The 19,319-nt window shown below is 42.6% G+C and overlaps 1 protein-coding gene across 4 annotated transcripts in view; it reads left to right on the top strand.

Annotated features, from left to right (window-relative positions):
• The first annotated feature begins 4,653 nt into the window (after positions 1–4,653).
• The window catches only part of PLXNA3 (plexin A3), a 170,420-nt gene continuing 155,754 nt past the window's right edge, over positions 4,654–19,319 (top strand). The window contains exons 1-2 of one of the 4 annotated variants that reach the window (XM_067464171.1): positions 4,654–4,756; positions 9,981–10,111. The gene's annotated coding sequence lies outside the window, so the exon portion shown is untranslated. Of the gene's footprint in view, positions 4,757–4,853; positions 5,053–9,980; positions 10,112–19,319 lie in introns of those variants that run through there. The other 3 variants (XM_067464172.1, XM_067464173.1, XM_067464174.1) reach the window with 3 other exon arrangements.

Below are 19,319 nucleotides of genomic sequence, written 5' to 3'. Positions count from 1 at the left end.
TCCCTGTGACTTCCTCTCACCCAGTTCAAAGCAGATATTGTGGGATTTTCTGTCTTGATGTTCTGGGATACAGGGCGGTGTGGAAGGGCCCTGATAATATGCAAGATCTACTTTGAGCTGGATTATCTCAAGGGCGACTAAAATGATCAAGGGTCTGGAGAACAAGCCCTATGAGGAGCGGCTTAAAGAGCTGGGCATGTTTAGCCTGAAGAAGACAAGGCTGAGAGGAGACATGATAATCTATATATATAAAAACACTCTGTGCATAATGAGTACCCTAAAAACAATAGAACCAATGAACAAAATCACACCAAATTTGGCAACAAAACGTCTCACAACACAAGGAGTGACCATCACTCAAAAAATTATGATTTTGTCATTTGGGAATTGTAGTTGCTGGGATTTATAGTTCACCTATAATCAAAGAGCATTCTGAACTCCACCAACAGTGGAATTAAACCAAACTTGGTATACAGAACTCCCGTGATCAACAGAAAATACTGAAAGGGTTTGGTGGGCATTGACCTTGAGTTTTGGAGTTGTAGTTCACAAAAATCCAGAGAGCACTGTGGACTCAAACAATGAAAGATTTAGACCAAACTTGGCACGAATGCTCCATATGCCGAAATATAAACACAGATGGAGTTGGGGGGAAATAGACCTTGACATTTGGGTGTTGTAGTTAATGGAATTTATAGTTCACCTGCAATCAAAGAGAATTTTGAACCCCAGCAATGATACAATTGGGCCAGACTTCACACACAGAACCCCCATGACCAACAGAAAATACTGTTGTCTCATGACCCCCCCCCCCCAGGGGTCCTGACCCCCAGGTTGAGAAACATAGGAATCACTACACTGGGCCACAACAATGCGTGGCAGGGAATGGCTAGTCATGTATAAATATGTGAGAGGAAGTCACAGGGAAGAGGGAGCAAGCTTCTTTTTTTGCTTCCCTGGAGACTAGGACGCAATGGAACAATGGCTTCAAACTACAAGGAAGGAGATTCCATCTGAACATGAGGAAGAACTTCTTGACAGTGAGAGCCGTTCAGCAGTGGAACTCTCTGCCCCGGAGTGTGGTGGAGGCTCCTTCTTTGGAAGCTTTGAAACAGAGGCTGGATGGCCATCGGTCAGGGGTGCTTTGGATGCAATATTCCTGCTTCTTGGAAGGGGGTTGGACTGGATGGCCCATGAGGTCTCTTCCAACTCTGTGATTCTATCTGAGTCCACACTGCCATATTATCCTGTTCAATGTGGATTTTTTGTAGATGTGTGGAAAGGGCCACTCTCTCAACCTCAGAGGAAGGGCAAATGCAAGCCTCCGCCAAACCTCAGGGGCCGGAAAGGGCTTGAAGGCACACCACCATCATCAACCACAAAGGTGCAGAGGGCCATGCATTCAACTAGTGCATGATTTTTCCAATCCTTCTGCATTAATCCTTCTTTAAGGAGCAACATTCCCCTGGTTTCTTCCTTACTCCACTAGGGGGCGCATCGTTCTCTCTCTGTCTGTCTCTATGCTATATACAGTGCATAATGCATATACATAGAGAAGATACTAAACACCACCTAAAAATGAAATTATATGTGTATATATATATATATAAATGTTATATACATGATACATATGTGTGTATATCTCTATATAAGATACAGATATATGTGATCTATATGTGTGTGTGTGTATATATATATTATATACATACACACATACACATACATACATACTCTATATATATATTATCTGATTTGTCGTCGATCCACTCCTTTGGCCTTCATGCAAATCTACCATTTGCCAAAATATACGATCCCATATGAACCATGAAAATGAACAAAACCTGGCTACCAGTGTTTAAAAAACTCTAAAATTAGGATGATAAATACTAAAAAAACAGACAGGAAAAAATCGGGGCCAGCTAACACCTCCCAACAAAGGATTTCCCCCAGGCAGGAAGAAGCCAGGCTTTGAAGCTGCAAGGCCATTCAGTGCTAATCAAGGTGGCCATTTGCAACATTCACACTTGCCTCAAGCAGACAAGAGTTCTCCCACCCTGGGCATCATTCCACAGATATATAAACCTCACTTGCCTAGTTTTCAACAGACTTCACAACCTCTGAGGATGCCTGCCATAGATGTGGGTCAAATATCAGGAGAGAATGCTTCTAGATTGAACATGGCCATATAGCCCGGAAACCACACAGCAACCCACACAATTCTTTTCTTTTCCATTTATGGCCAAATAGCTTGGCCAAATTGCATTGATTTGTTCCATCGAGTACGAGGTTTGTCCATATATACATATATACACACATATATACATATTCACACATATATAGGATACATACATATATATATATATATATATATATATATATATAAAACATAACACTACAGATATATGATTTGAGTATATCATTAATATATATATGTATATATTTAAAATAGCAGTTCATTCTCTCTATACTCACACACATATATAATCTCTAACACCTCCTAAAATAATATTCTTATATATCTATATAATTTTATTATGTAATTTTATTTATTTTATTCATATATATATATATAATATCATTCATATATATATATATATATCCATAATGGTAGTTCTTTCTCTCTCTATATCTAGATATACGCACGCACGCACACATACACATAATCCCTAAAGCCCCCTAAAATGATGATAATAATTTTATATATCTATATCTATTCTTTTATTTTTTATAATTTCATATATATATATATATATTTGTGTGTATAAATCCATAATGGTAGTTCTTTTTCTCTCTATACATACTTATACACATTCTCATACAAATATAATCTCTAAAGCCCACTAAAATAATAATTTTATATATCTGTATCTATTTTTTATTTTTTCCATCATAAACTACCATAATGGTAGTTCTTTCTCTATATATACTTATACACACGCACACACACATATATAAGTTCCCTAAAATAATAGCAATAATTTTATATATGTTATCTATTTTTATTATTTCACACACACACACACACACACACATATATATATATATATACACACACACACATATATGTATGTATATATATAATCCATGGTAGTTATTTCTCTCTATATATATACTTATACACACACAAACACACACACACACATATATATAATCTTTATTTATATTTTATTTATCGTGTCAGTGCAACCAGTCGATTATATTATATTACATTTCTAACAGAACAAAGCAAAAAAAAAAAACCCAGACAAAATACGAGGGAGCGGAGGTGGGAGATACCTCCAGCCGGAGGGGCTCTCTCTTGGTCCCAATGGCTGAAGAGAAAGTCATGAGGCGACTTTTGGTGCGCACGCTGGGGTCTTCAGACACGCCTCTGGACCCAAAGCAGGACAGGCGCACCGGCTCCGCCCCTTGGCCCACCCGCGGATTGGGGAGAGAATAGGAGGCGGGTGGAGCGCCGGGGGATCGGGAAAGGGAGATTGTCATGGGGAAGGGATAGAACATGGGGAACGATTGAGCGCCGGGTGGAGCAGGAACGAGAGGGGCTAGGCGAGGCTCAAGGGCCCGGCCCCTTTGGGAAGAGGATCGCCCGGCAGCGAGGCAAGAAAGCCGAGGCTCCCCCCGGACTGCTAGGGCTGTTGTGAGCTGAGGGGGCGCTCCTCAAGTGGCAGTCGAGGGGCATTTACAGAGGCGCCTCTCTGCCCCTGGCAAAAAAAAAAAGTGTTCTGCGACCGCTTACTTCGCGTAATGGATGAGCCGCCCCTGGGTATCAGCCATTGATTGAGGTTCTGGGTTTGAGCCTGCCACTTTTGGACTCTCGCTTGCTGAGGTGTTCCAGCGAGTGTCTCTGTAGATCTTAGAAAACTATTTCTAGATTATATATATATACACACACACACATATATACCATCTCTAAAGCCCTCTAAAATAATAATAATAATAATGTCCTAGACACTTGGCAAGTGTCCGACGTGTGATCCAATACAACAGCCATTAGAGTGTCTGCTGTGGACTCATCTTGTTGTGTAAAATAATAATAATAATAGTTTTATATATCTATATCTATTATTTTAATATGTGCATCAAGAGGAAGAGAGCTCCCCTAGAAAAGCCAAGGCTCAGGAGTCCTCTCTCTCTTTCTCTCTGCTCTCAATTTCCTAGCCAATGAGCTCTCGCGTGTTTCTTCCCACTCTCTAGCCGCGAGTGCTTTGGCAGCCCTTTTGGCAAGCAACAGGGCGAAGCATCCCTTTGCAAAACAAAAACAAATAGGGGAGACTGGGTCTTTTCACCTCCTCCTGCTTCCACATTGGAAACAAAAAGCACCCCCTACCATACACACATACATATATATCCACATCCCAGGCGTAAACACCTCGAGCCTCTCTCCCCAACTGGCCCCTGCTCGAGGGGTCTGGGATGAATGAGTGCCCGGGCTGTACCACTTTCAGGGGAGGGGGGGGTGGTGGGCGTGCATGGCAACGAGGACTAAGGCAGAGAGGGGACGTGGTGCCTTTCCTTGGAGAGGAGGAAGCTGGGAATTGGGGCGCGAAGGAGAAGGGATTGCCCAAGTCTGGGAAGGAAGGTGGGGAAGGGTCTCTTTCCGGCATCTTTCCTAACCCACTTCCCTCCCCCTTGGGCGCGGAATGGTTCCGTCCGCCTTTAAAGGGCGCAGACCGGCCGGGGCGGGAGCAGACGCCGAGCAACAGCGGCGGAGGGGTGTGTGTGTGTGCTGTGGAAAAGGAGGCATCCTTGGAAGCAGGTATCCGCGCAAAGGGGGATGTGGGAAAGCGAGGCGGGCCTGGGTGAGGGGTCGACGGCGAGGAAAAAGAGAAGCAGCCTCCCCATTTGGACCTTTTCCATAGAGACACAGCAGCTCCTGAACTGGGGGCGCGTCCCTGCTTCCTTTTTTCCCTCCTTTGCCAGACAGGCGCCCCATCTGTTGCCCCCTTTTGTGCTCTTTCCTTTCAAAAAACCCCCCTATTCCAAGCAGGGTTGATAGATCCCCCTTTTCCCATTGCAAGAAGGCAATGGGGTGTCTCTCTGTGTGTGAAACAGGTAAGTCAATGAGGGGGTGATCCCCCACTTGAGGATTTTGAGGATATATATCCCTACTAGCCACCCCCTGTCAGGCTTTGCTGTGGCCCAATCTGTGTATATGTATTTTGTGTATGTATGTATGTGTATATGTGCGTATATGTATTTTGTGTATGTATGTGTGTGTATATGTATTTTGTGTATGTATGTATGTGTATATGTGTGTGTATATGTATTTTGTGTGTGTATGTATGTGTATATGTGTGTGTATATGTATTTTGTGTATGTATGTGTATATTGTGTGTATATGTATTTTGTGTATGTATGTATGTGTATATGTGTGTATATGTATTTTGTGTATGTATGTATGTATGTGTATATGTGTGTGTATATGTATTTTGTGTATGTGTGTATATGTATTTTGTGTATGTATGTATGTGTATATGTATTTTGTGTATGTATGTATGTGTATATGTGTGTGTATATGTATATGTGTGTATATGTATTTTGTGTATGTATGTATGTGTATATGTGTGTGTATATGTATTTTGTGTATATATGTATGTGTACATGTGTGTGTATATGTATTTTGTGTATGTATGTATCTGTATATGTGTGTATATGAATTTTGTGTATGTATGTATCTGTATATGTGTGTGTATATGTATTTTGTGTATGTATGTAAGTGTATGTGTGTGTATATGTATTTTGTGTATGTATATATATGTGTGTGTGTCGATATATGTATTTATGTCTGTATATATGTGGTTTTGTGCATGTGTTGTAATATTCTTTTGTAATTTTTTGGCTTTTTAACTCCCTTCTGATGTGTTTTTCAGTATTTTATGACTGATGGTCACTCCTTAACCTGATAAGTGTATTGTGTCCAAATTTGGTGTCAATCCATCCAGTGGTTTTTGAGTTATGTCAATCCCACAAACCAACATTACAATTTTATTTATATAGATTGGAAGTAAGGCTCAACTCCTTTCTCTTCTGTGTATATGTATTTTGTGTATGTATATGTATGTGTGTGTGCGCGATATATATATGGTTTTGTGCATGTGTTGTAATATATTTTTAAATTTTTTGGCTTTTCAACTCCCTTCTGATGTGTTTTTCAGTATTTTTATGACTGATGGTCACTCCTTAACCTGATAAGTGTATTGTGTCCAAATTTGGTGTCAATCCATCCAGTGGTTTTTGAGTTATGTCAATCCCACAAATCAACATTACATTTTTATTTATATAGATTGCATGGATTGGAAGTAAGGCTCAACTCCTTTCTCTTCTCTTCCCCCCCTACCCCTTCCATTGCTTTGCTTCCTTCGCCCTGGATCTAGGGTGGAGAAAGCTGGCTAACGCCCATCACTCTCCAGCTGGAGTAGATTTGTTTTAGGGTGGGTGGGGAGCAGGCTTAGCAAGGTAGCAGGCATCCATTCTCATCCCCCCCCCCTTTTTCCAAGCTGATCTTGCGGTTGTATTGTGGGGTCTGCCAATTGGTCCATTTGTTTGCCTGGCGGTGGGAAAATTATTTCCTTCCCTTCCTTCCAGCAGCCCCAAATTGGCCACCGAACCCCTTCTTCTCCTGGCTGTGTTGCTTTACGCTGCCTTGCCTCAAAGGAGTGGGATCTGAGAGAAGGAGGGATTGCGGGGAGATCCCTGAGCTCTGGGAATTGGGTCAAGTTGGTGGGTGGTGATCTGGGTTTTCTTCCTGAATGGGATTTGTTGCTTCTCCGTGCATTTATCATTTCCCCCCATCATCCAACTCACTCTAGACAATATTTATTTATGACATTTATATGTCACGCTGCTCACCCCGAAGGGGACTCGGAGCGGCTTACAAGATATATATTCTATTACTAGCCGTCCCCTGCCACGCGTTGCTGTGGCCCACATGGGGGTTCTGTGTGGGAGGTTTGGCCCAATTCTGTCGTTGGTGGGGTTCATAGAATAATAGAATCAAAGAGTTGGAAGAGACCTCATGAGCCATCCAGTCCAACCCCCTGCCAAGAAGCAGGAACATTGCATTCAAATCACCCCTGACAGATGGCCATTTAAAAGCTTCCAAAGAAGGAGCCTCCACCACACTCCAGGGCAGAGAGTTCCACTGCTGAACGGCTCTCACAGTCAGGAAGTTCTTCCTCATGTTCAGGTGGAATCTCCTCTCTTGTAGTTTTAAGCCATTGTTTCGCGTCCTAGTCTCCAAGGAAGCAGAAAACAAGCTTGCTCCCTCCTCCATGTGGCTTCCTCTCACATATTTATACATGGCTATCATATCCCCTCTCAACCTTCTCTTTTTCAGGCTAAACATGCCCAGCTCCTTAAGCCGCTCCTCATAGGGCTTGTTCTCCAGACCATTCATCATTTTAGTCACTCTCCTCTGGACACATTCCAGCTTGTCAATATCTCTCTTGAATTGTGGTGCCCAGAATTGGACACAATATTCCAGGTGTGGTCTAACCAAAGCGGAATAGAGGGGTAGCATTACTTCCCTGGACCTAGACACTATGCTCCTCTTGATGCAGGCCAAAATCTCATTGGCTTTTTTTGCCGCCACATGACACTGTTGGCTCATGTTTAACTTGTTGTCCACGAGGACTCCACGATCTTTTTCACACGTACTGCTCTCAAGCCAGGCATTGTCCCCCATTCTGTATCTTTGCATTTCGTTTTTCCTGCCAAAGTGGAGTATCTTGTATTTGTCACTGTTGAACTTCATTTTGTTAGCTTTGGCCCATCTCTCTAATCTGTCAAGAATGCTCTTTGATTGTAGGTGAACTATAAATCCCAGTAACTACAACTCCCAAATGTCAAGGTCTATTTCCCCCAAACCCCATCTCTGTTCATATTTGGGCATATGGAATAATCGTGCCAAGTTTGGTCCAGATCCATCATTGTTTGAGTCCATGGTAGTCTCTGGATGTAGGTGAACTATAACTCCCAAACTCAAGGTCAACACTCACCAAACCCTTCTAGTGTTTTCTGTTGGTCATGGGAATCCTGTATGCCCCGATTGGGTCAATTCTATCATGCTATTTGATTGTAGGTGAACTATACATCCCAGCAACTACAACTCCCAAATGACAAAATCAATTTTTTTGAGTGAAGGACATACATTGGGTTGTTAGGTGTCTTGTGTCCAAATTTGGTGTCAATTCGTCCAGTGGTTTTTGAGTTCTGTTAATCCAACAAACAAACATTACATTTTTATTTATATAGACTAGCCGTCCCCTGCCACGCGTTGCTGTGGCCCAGTCTGGTGATCTGGAAAATAAAGTAATGAGAAAATGTTGGTTTCTAATATATGTAATTTCTTTATGATTATTCTTGGTTGGTTTCTGATATATGTAATTTCTTTATGCCCTGGTGAACGGAGTTGGACTGGATTGCCTTAAGTATTTTCTATTGGTCATGGGAGAACTGTGTGCCAAGTTTGGCCCAATTCTATCGTTGGTGGGGTTCAGAATGCTCTGTGATTGTAGGTGAACTATAAATCCCAGCAACCATAACTCCCCAATGTCAAGATTCTATTTTCCCCAAACTCCACCACATCTGGCCATATTGAGTATCCATGTCAAGTTTGGTCCAGATCCATTATTGTTTGAGTCCACAGTGATCTCTGGATGTAGGTGAACTACAACTCCAAAACCAAAGGACACTGCCCACCAAACCCTTCCAGTGTTTTCTGTTGGTCATGGGAGAACTGTGTGCCAAGTTTGGTTCAGTTCCATCGTTGGTGGGGTTCAGAATGCTCTGTGATTGTAGGGGAACTATAAATCCCAGCAACCACAACTCCCAAATATCAAGATTTTATTTTCCGTTTTTTTTGAGTGAAGGACATACATTGGGTTGTTAGGTGTCTTGTGTGCAAATTTGGTGTCAATTCGTCCAGTGGTTTTTGATTTCTGTTAATCCCACAAACGAACATTACATTTTTATTTATATAGATTTATTTATTTATGACGTTTATATGTATATGTTATAAGGGGACTCAGAGCGGCTTACAAGATATATATACATACAATATATTATATTATTAGCATAGTACAGTATCAGTATTAAATATTACTATATTGTACTGTATCATTATATTGTAATATTATTAGTAATATTACATGTAATATAAATATATACAGTATAATATCATATTATTATTGTATTGCATTACATTAGCTGTTCTTGGTTCTGGAGAACAAGCTCTATGAGGAGCGGCTTAAAGAGCTGGGCATGTTAAGCCTACAGAAGAGAAGGCTGAGAGGAGACATGATAGCCATGTATAAATATGTGAGAGGAAGTCCTAGGGAGAAGGGAGCAAGCATGTTTTCTGCTGGCCTGGAGACTAGGACGCGGAACAGTGCCTTCAATCTACAAGAAAGGAGATTCCATCTGAACATTAGGAAAAACTTCCTGACTGTGAGAGCTGTTCAGCAGTGGAACTCTCTGCCCCGGAGTGTGGTGGAGGCTCCTTCTTTGGAAGCTTTTAAACAGCTATATGGGCATCTGTTGGGGGTGCTTTGAATGCAATATTCCTGCTTCTTGGCAGAATGGGGTTGGACTGGATGGCCCATGAGGTCTCTTCCAACTCTATGATTCTAAAGTCAAATGGGATTGGGTTGCTGTAGGTTTTTCGGGCTGTATCGCCATGTTCTTGAACAGTGGTTCTCAGAAATTTTAAGCCTTCAACTCCCAGAAATCCTAACAGCTGGTAAACTGGCTGGGATTTCTGGGAGATCTAGTTCAAAAACATCTGGGGACCCCAGGTTGAGAACCACTGTTCTAGAAGCATTCTCTCCTGACATTTCGCCTGCATCAGTGGCAGCATCCTCAGAGGTGGTGAGGTCTGTTGGAAACTAGATCTGTGGAATGATATCCAGGATGTGAGAAAGAACTCTTGTCTGTTGGAGATCGGTGGGAATGTTTCAAATGGGATTGTTCCTATTTTGCAGGTGGGGAAGACTGAGGTTAGCCTCGCCCAGGAAGATCTGTGGTGTTGATGCCGTGGTTTTGAACCCACCCCTCCCAAGGCCCAAGGCTGATCTTGGTTTTGACGGACAACTCTGAAATGTTTGTGTAACAGGTTGGTCTCTTTCTCCGTTCGCTGGGAAATGTGTGGTTTCCAAGCTGTTCCTCTCCCTCTTAAGGTATAGGGTTGTCTCTGGGAATGGCCAGAGCTGCTGTTCCAACTGTGCTTCTTCCAGGCTTTTCTGGGAGGTGTCTGTTTATAATTCATGGCTGCTTAGGAGAGGGAGAGGTAAGCAGACAAAAAGGAATTCGAGGGAGGAGGGGTTGACACTTGGGATTGGAAGGCTCTTTGCCAAGAGGTGGATGATGAAGAGGCCGGGCTCCGGTCGGTCGGTCGGAGATGTGAGTTGGGGAGGAATACGATCTGCATCCTGAGAAGGCATTCCTGTTTCTGCTACTTGAAAGATCTGTGGCTTGCCGTGGCTGAGGCTGAGGGTGGGGTTGCACTGAGCAAAAAGGGTTTTGAGGTTCAAAGGCTTGTGTGTCCGGGGTATTGTCAATTATAAGCTGTCTTTTGCAGGGCGCTCTGCTGTCAGTGAAGGATTCAAAGCATAGGGGAAAAGACCACAAAAGCCATAGAGGGCTATCTGTATATCTATACTAGTGGTCCCCTGCCACGCGTTGCTGTGGCCCAGTCTGCTGATATGGAAAATAAAGGAATTAGAAAGTGCTGGTTTCAAATATATATATTTTCTTTCTGCTTGTGGGTAAACAGTATTTCTTGATGTTTCTTTGACAGTGTTGACGTAGAGATTGTCTGGTTTGCCTACTCTGGAACATGCAACATATAATTGTTCATCTTTAGGTGTCCCTTTCAAATCTATAATACTTTTTCTGTGTGTGTGCGAATCATATATATCTATCTATATCTATGGCTGGATGGCTCTTTGTTGGGAGGGCTTCGATTACGTTTTTTTGCCCTGGTGAAGGGAGTTGGATTGGGTGGCCTTAAGTATTTTTTGTTGGTCATGGGGGTTCAGTGTGGGAAGTTTGCCCCAATTCTGTCGTTGGTGGGGTTCAGAATGCTCTTTGATTGTAGGTGAACTGTGAATCCCAGTGACTAGTAAAGGTAAAGGTAGTCCCCTGACATTAAGTCCAGTCATGTCTGACTCTGGGGTGTGGTGCTCATCTCCATTTCTAAGCCGAAGAGCCAGCGTTGTCCGTAGACACCTCCAAGGTCATGTGGCCGGCATGACTGCATGGAGCGCCCTTACCTTCCCGCCGGAGTGGTACCTATTGATCTACTCACATTTGCATATTTTCGAACTGCTAGATTGGCAGAAGCTAGGGCTGACAGCGGAAGCTCATGCTGCTCCCCGGAATCGAACCTGCGACCTTTCGATCAACAAGCTCAGCAGCTCAGTGCTTTAACCCACTGCGCCACCGGGGGCTTCCATCCCAGTGACTACAACTCCTAAATGTCAAGGTCTATTTCCCCCAAAATCCATCTGTGTTCATATTTGGGCGTGTTGAGTATTCGTGCGAAGTTTGGTCCAGATCCATCATTGTTTGAGTCCACAGTGCTCTCTGGATGTAGGGGAACTACAACTCCCAAACTCAAGATCAATGCCCACCAAACCCTTCCAGTATTTTCTGTTGGTCATGGGAGTTCTGTGTGCCAAGTTTGGTTCAATTCCATCAATGATGGAGTTCAGAATGCTCTTTGATTGTAGGTAAACTATAAATCCCAGCAACTACAATTCCTAAATGACAAAATCATAATTTTTTGAGTGATGGTCACTCCTTGTGTTGTGAGATGTTTTGTTGCCAATTTTGGTGTGATTTCGTTCATTGGTTCTTTTGTTTTTAAGGAACTCATTATGCACAGAGCATTTATATATATATAGATAAATAAAAATGTAATGTTCGTTTGTGGGATTAACATAACTCATAAACCACTGGACGAATTGACACCAAATTTGGACAGCATACACCTAACAACCCGATGTATGTCCTTCACTCAAATAAATGATTTTGTGTTTTGGGAGTTGTAGTTGCTGGGATTTATAGTTCACCTACAATCAAATAGCATGATAGAATTGACTCAGCCGGGGCATACAGGATTCCCATGACCAACAGGAAACACTAGAAGGGTTTGGTGAATATTGACCTTGAGTTTGGGGGTTATAGTTCACCTACATCCAGAGACTACAGTGGAGTCAAACAATGATGGATCTGGACCAAACATGGCATGGATATTCCATATGCCCAAATATGAACACAGATGGGGTTTGGGGGAAATATACCTTGACACTTGGGAGTTGTAGTTACTGGGATTTATAGTTCAGCTATAATCAAAGAGCGTTCTGAACCCCACCAGTGACAGAATTGGGGCAAACTTCCCACACAGAACCCCTGTGATCCACAGAAAATACTTAAGGCCATCCAGTCCAGCTCCCTTCACCAGGGCAAAAAAACATAATCAAAGCCCTCCCGACAAAGAGCCATCCAGCGATAGATATAGATAGATATATATGATTCACACATAGCTACGGTATCATAGATTTGAAAGGGACCCCTAAAGAAGAACAATTATATGTTGCATGTTCCAGAGTAGGCAAACCAGACAATCTCTACATCAACACTGATAAAGGAACAACAAAAAATACTGTTTACCCACAAGCATAAAGAAATTACATATATTAGAAACCAATGCTTTCTCATTACTTTATTTTGCAGATCACCAGACTGGGCCACAGCAACGCATGGCAGGGCACGGCTAGTTAGTATATAATGGCGGCATAGGAATCTTGTGCATGCTGTGAGTTTATGATCTGTTGTATGTGTGTGTTTACATATTTCCCCCAGTTTATTGTCCAATGGGAAACTCCCCTTCCTCCCCCTGTTCAGAGAAACCGCAAAACAGATCCTTTTCACGCTGCTTCCTCCTTTTTAAAAACAATGCCTCGCAGCAGTTTTGTAGTGCACTTGCTTTGTATGTGGTTCATTCTGTACTAAACATAGTTCAAAGATTTCAGGTGCGAAGGTGGGTTGTAAAAGTTTGTGCATGGAAAACTGATCAGGACTCAGAGCTGGCAATTCATAGGTTGTATTGTCGAAGGCTTTCATGGCCGGAATCACTGGGTTGTTGTAGGTTTTTTTGGGCTATATGGCCATATTCTAGAGGCATTCTCTCCTGACGTTTCCTCAGAGGTAGTGAGGATTGCACTAGCAAGCCACACCAAAAAACTGCCAGGCCATCAAATGCTTGAAAAAGCCAAAAAAATACAAAATACATTACAATGCTTGTGCAAAACCACATAAACACAAATATAAATACAGAAATATAAATATACACACACATATACATAGACTGGGCCACAGCAACACATGGCAGAGGATGGCTTGTGTGTGTATATATATATATAGCCGCTCCGAGCCCTAGGGGAATAATAAGTTAGAATAATAAATAAAGTATATATATATATATATTTGGTAAGCAGTTTTCCATGGTGTGAGTCACCAAGTTGAAATGTGGTCATCTTAGCAAGGGATGTAGATCTGAATAATGTCCATATTCTCAGACATTTCTCTGTTATCTTAGCAAGCTGTGTGATCAAATCTGCAGGTACTTAACAGTTATAATAATAGAGAGATGACATTAAGGCTGAGAATACCTTAGTTATTCAAGATTTTGAAAATGGGAAGCAGAGCACAGTGTTATCCACACTTTTGAATAATTTCCGCCAAGTTTTCTGGGATGTACATGAAATCTGTCCAATAATAATAATAATAATAATAATAATAATAATAATAATAATGTTATTTATACCCCGCCACCATCTCCCCAATGGGAACTTGGGGTGACTTACATGAGGCCAAGCCCAGACATTCCTGCTGGCCAGTTGTGCTTATAATCAGTGGTAATAGGATAAATGCATGCTCATACATGCACATAAAAACACATAGTTATGTATTTTTGTTTTAATGCTCACAGTTTGATTTGCTGTCATATTTGAGAACTCGAGAACAGATAGATACCCTGCATGAGGCTTAATAGGTGTGATTTTGCATTCAGGCTCTGTGGGAAGTGCCTATGTTCTTAAATATTTATGGAGATCAATTTTGGGGATGTTGTGTTGTTTGAGAAGGGAAGTTGAGACAAATCTTTAATGGTATATCAGCCTCCTGAGATGCATAGGGGCATTACAACCCCATACAGTTGAAGGATGAGAGCTCATGAGGGTTGGTATGCACATGCATGCACATTGCTTGATTTCTCATAATTTGATTCTTCAGCTGGATGTATGAAGCCAATCGAGTGGAAAGCATTGTGTTTGAGGTGATATGAAAATGTGTCATTCTCTCTATAGTAGTTCACTTGCATATGCAAAAAAAAAAAAAAAAAAATCCCTAGAGGATGGCATTGTCAGATGATAGACATGCCTTTATGAACCAGTCTTTGAGGCCAAAATAGGGCATGATCTAGGCAGAGAGAAAAGACTTCCCATTGTATCCCTTTACATGCCTGGCATCAGATTTAAATCAGGACTCAGAGGCATCTCATGCACACTTTAAGCATGCCAGGTGGCCCTTGCCAGGTGTGGATGTTGTGCTGATGTGCTAAAATGGTACACACATCATGGCTGTGGACTCAGTCTAGATTAGACCGTAGGCAGTGTGCAGCTCTGTGCAGATTTGTTTTTCTTTGTTGCCTGTGTTGTATTTAAATGGACACCTTCAATATTTACCTTGGGGTGGCATTGCTGGGAAGCACATTGAGGAAATCTTTATAAATAAAAATGTAATGTTCGTTTGTGGGATTAACAGAACTCAAAAACCACTGGACAAATTGACACCAAATTTGGACCCAAGACACCTAACAACCCAATGTATGTCCTTCACTCAAAAAATTAATTTTGTCATTTGGGAGTTGTAGTTGCTGGGATTTATAGTTCACCTACAATCAAAGAACATTCTGAACCCCACCAACGATGGAATTGAACCAAACTTGGCACACAGTTCTCCCATGATCAACAGAAAACACTAGAAGGGTTTGGTCAGCATTGACCTTGAGTTTGGGAGTTGTAGTTCACCTACATCCAGAGAGCACTGTGGACTCAAACAATGATGGATCTGGATCAAACTTAGCACAAATATTCCATATGCCCAAATATGAACACAGATTGAGTTTGGGGGAAATAGACCTTGACTTTTGGGAGTTGTAGTTACTGGGATTTGCAATTCACCTACATTCAAAGAGCATTCTGAATCCCAAAAAATGACTGAATTGAGGCAAACTTTCCACACAGAACCCCCATGACCAACAGAAAACACTTAAGGCCATCCAGTCCAACTCCCTTCATCAGGGCAAGAAATAATAATCAAAGTTCTCCCAGCCATAGATATAGATAGATAGATAGATAGATAGATAGATAGATAGATATATAGATAGATAGATAGGATTCACACACACACACAGAGATATACAGTAGTATCATAGATTTGAAAGAGACCCTTAAAGAAGGACAATGATAGGTTGCATGTTCCAGGGTGGGCAAACCCGACACTCTCCACATCAACACTGACGAAGAAACAAGAAGAAATACTATTTTACCCACAAGCATAAAGAAATTACATACATTAGAAACCATCACTTTCTCATTACTTTATTTTCCAGGTCACCAGACTGGGCCACAGCAATGCGTGGCAGGGGACAGCTAGTCTATATAAATAAAAATGTAATGTTCGTTTGTAGGATTAACAGAACTCAAAAACCACTGGACGAATTGACACCAAATTTGGACACAAGACACCTAACAACCCAATGTATGTACTTCACTCAAAAAATTGATTTTGTCATTTGGGAGTTGTAATTGCTGGGATTTATAGTTCACCTACAATCAAAGAACATTCTGAACTCCACCAACGATGGAATTAAACCAATCTTGGCACACAGGACTCTCATGACCAACAAAAAACACTAGAAGGGTTTGGTGGGCATTGATCTTAAGTTTTGGAGTTGTAGTTCACCTTCATCCAGAGAGCACTGTGGACTCAAATAACGATGGATCTGGACCAAACTTGGCACGTATACTCAATATGCCTCAATATAAACACAGATGGAGATTAGGGGACATAGACCTTGATATTTGGGAGTTGTAGTCACTGGGATTTATAGTTCACCTACAATCAAGAAATTCCGAACCCCACCAAGGACAGAATTGGGGCAAACTTCCCACACAGAACCCTCATGACCAACAGGAAATACTGTGTTTTCTGGTGGTCTTTGGCAACCCTTCTGACACTCCCTCACAACCTCCCCCCAGGGGTCACAAGCTCGAAAGAGTGATCATCACTCAAAAATTGGATTTTGTCATTTGGGAGTTGAAGTTGCTGGGATTTGTAGTTCACCTGGTGATTTCCCCCCCCCCCTCTCCCTGGGTCTTGACTTCCCAGGTTGAGAAATGCTACCTTAAGGCCATCCAGTCCAACTCCCTTCACCAGGGCAAGAAAACATAATCAAAGCCCTCCTGACAAAGGGCCATCCAGCCATTCACACACACATATATGTATATGACAGATGCAGTACCAAAGATTTGAAGGGGACCTCTAAAGAAGGAGAATGATATGTTGCATGTTACAGAGTAGGCAAAGCAGACAATCTCCACATCAACGCTCACAAAGAAACAGCAAGAAATACTGTTTACCCATAAGCATCAAGACATTACATATATTAGAAACCAACACTTTGTCCTTACTTTATTTTCCAGATCACCAGACTGGGCCACAGCAATGCGTGGCAAGGGACGGCTAGTAATGGGGATATATCTCTTATAATGGGGATATATCTCTTGCAAGTGAGGACTTCAGACCTTTTGCCTGTGCTCCCTTTTGTGTGTTTTGTGTGACCAATGGCAATCTTGCCTTTAGCTTGTTTAAGATCTTTTGGATATGTGTTTGTTCATGTGCTGTGGCAATGTGTTTTTTTCCTCTTGGTCCTGGAGGCCCCACTTTTGTGCTGGAGTGTTAATGAGAAGTTGGGAAGGGTGTTGGGAGTAAATAGAGAAATAGAGAAAACTAGGGCCTTTGTAGTTCTTCACTTGTAGAAGTGTTATGTCTCCAGCTAATGCTAGGTGGGAACATTACTCATTCAGCATCTCTTTGAGGACATGGCTTTCAGGTAGGACAGGGGGGAATTCAGGGAGCTTGCGGGATTACTTGGGAGGTGATTCTAATTCTGATTTCAAGAGATGGGCTTTGCTAGCCTATGTGCATTGGAACATTGAAATTACTTTCTTACTTAGGCAATCCCTCGTTGGCCGAGTAGGACAGTCTTCCAGGATCAGTATTCTGGTGGGTCTGTACAGAGGTGGCCCTAGATAATTTTCAACGGTAAGCAAACAGTATTTTGCCCCCCCCCCCCCAACCAATCACTGATATATATTTTCTGTTCCTCGTGGGAGTTCTGTGTGCCATATTTGGTTCAATTCCATCATTGGTGGAGTTCAGAATGCCCTTTGATTGTAGGTGAACTATACATCTCAGTAACTACAACTCCGGGAGCCCCCGTGGCGCAGTGGGTTAAAGCACTGAGCTGCTGAGCTTGTTGATCAAAAGGTCGCAGGTTCAATTCCGGGGAGTGGCGTGAGCTTCCGCTGTCAGCCCTAGCTTCTGCCAACCTAGCAGTTCGAAAACATGCAAATGTGAGTAGATCAATAGGTACCGCTCCGGCGGGAAGGTAAAGGCGCTCCATGCAGTCATGCTGGCCACATGACCTTGGAGTTGTCTATGGACAACGCTGGCTCTTCGGCTTAGAAATGGAGATGAGCACCACACCCCAGAGTTAGACATGACTGGACTTAATGTCAGGGGACTACCTTTACCTTAACTACAACTCGCATATGTCAAGGTCTATTTTCCCCTAAGAGCGCCTCAAGAGTGCCCCTGGGAAAAATCAACTATACTGCAAATGCTTACTTTGAGTAATGGGTTGAGCCGCCCCTGGGTCCGTAGATCACTTGATCTGCATCTCCTCCCACAGTGAGGGCATTGGTTTCCAGGTGGAAGCGGTCTCGGTCGGGGTTGGCTTGACGCGCCTTCCTCTTAGCATGTTCCTCTCTTTCGCCCTCCATTCATGCCTCTTCAAATACTGCAGCACTGCTGGTCACAGCTGACCTCAAGCTGGAGCGCTCAAGGGCCAGGGCTTCCCAGTTTTCTGTGTCTAGGCCAGAGTTTTTAAGGTTGGCTTTGAACCCATCTTTAAATCTCTTTTCCTGTCCACCAACATTCCGTTTTCCATTCTTGAGTTCGGAGTAGAGCAACTTCTTTGGGAGACCGTGGTCGGTCATCCGGACAACATGGCCGGTCCAACAGAGTTGATGGGGGAGGACCATCACTTCAATGCTGGTGGTCTTTGCTTCTACCAGCACACTGACGTTTGTCCGCCTGTCTTCCCAAGAAAATTGCAGGATTTTCTGGAGGCAGCGCTGATGGAGTCGTTCCAGGAGTTGCATGTGACGTCTGTAGACAGTCCACGTTTTGCAGGCGTATAGCAGGGTTGGGAGGACAATAGCTTTATAAACAAGCACCTTGGTATCCCTACGGATGTCCCGGCCCTCAAACACTCTCTGCTTCGTTGTTGTAGGTATTTTCGGGCCATGGTCTAGAGGCATTCAACTGATGTTTCAACTGATCACCTTGATTAGCATATAATGGCCTGACAGTGCCTGGAGCCAACTTGTGCTGAGAGGTGATTAGATGTACCTGATTGTTTCCCTTCTGTTGTTTTGCTGTTGTAATTTTAGAGTTTTTTTAAAATTCTGGTAGCCAGATTGTGTTCATTTTCATGGTTTCCTCCTTTCTGTTGAAATTGTCCACATTCTTGTGTATTTCAATGACTGTGTAGTCTGATATGGTGGTTGTGAGAGTGGTCCAGCATTTCTGTGTTCTCAAATAATATGCTGTGTCCAGGTTGGTTCATCAGGTGCTCTGCTATGGCTGACTTCTCTGGTTGAAGTAGTCTGCAGTGCCTTTCATGTTCCTTGATTCGTGTTTGGGCAATGCTGCGTTTGGTGGTCCCTATGTAGACTTGTCCACAGCTGCATGGTACACGGTAGATGCATGCAGAAGTGAGAGGATCCCTCTTGCCCTTTGCTGAACAAAGCATTTGTTGGATTTTCTTGGTGGGTCTGTAGATAGTTTGTATGTTGTGTTTCCTCATCAGCTTCCCTATGCGGTCAGTGGTTCCCTTGATGGAAAAGCCTTTGACAATACACACTCCTTCATTCAGAAAAATGCTGCACTTGCAGAGCTCAGGCGGT

Source organism: Anolis sagrei, chromosome 2 (assembly GCF_037176765.1).
Source record: "Anolis sagrei isolate rAnoSag1 chromosome 2, rAnoSag1.mat, whole genome shotgun sequence".
Classification (NCBI taxonomy): Eukaryota; Metazoa; Chordata; class Lepidosauria; order Squamata; family Dactyloidae; genus Anolis; species Anolis sagrei.
Note: the sequence above shows the minus strand (reverse complement) of the source record. Positions and strands in the feature narration are given on the sequence as shown.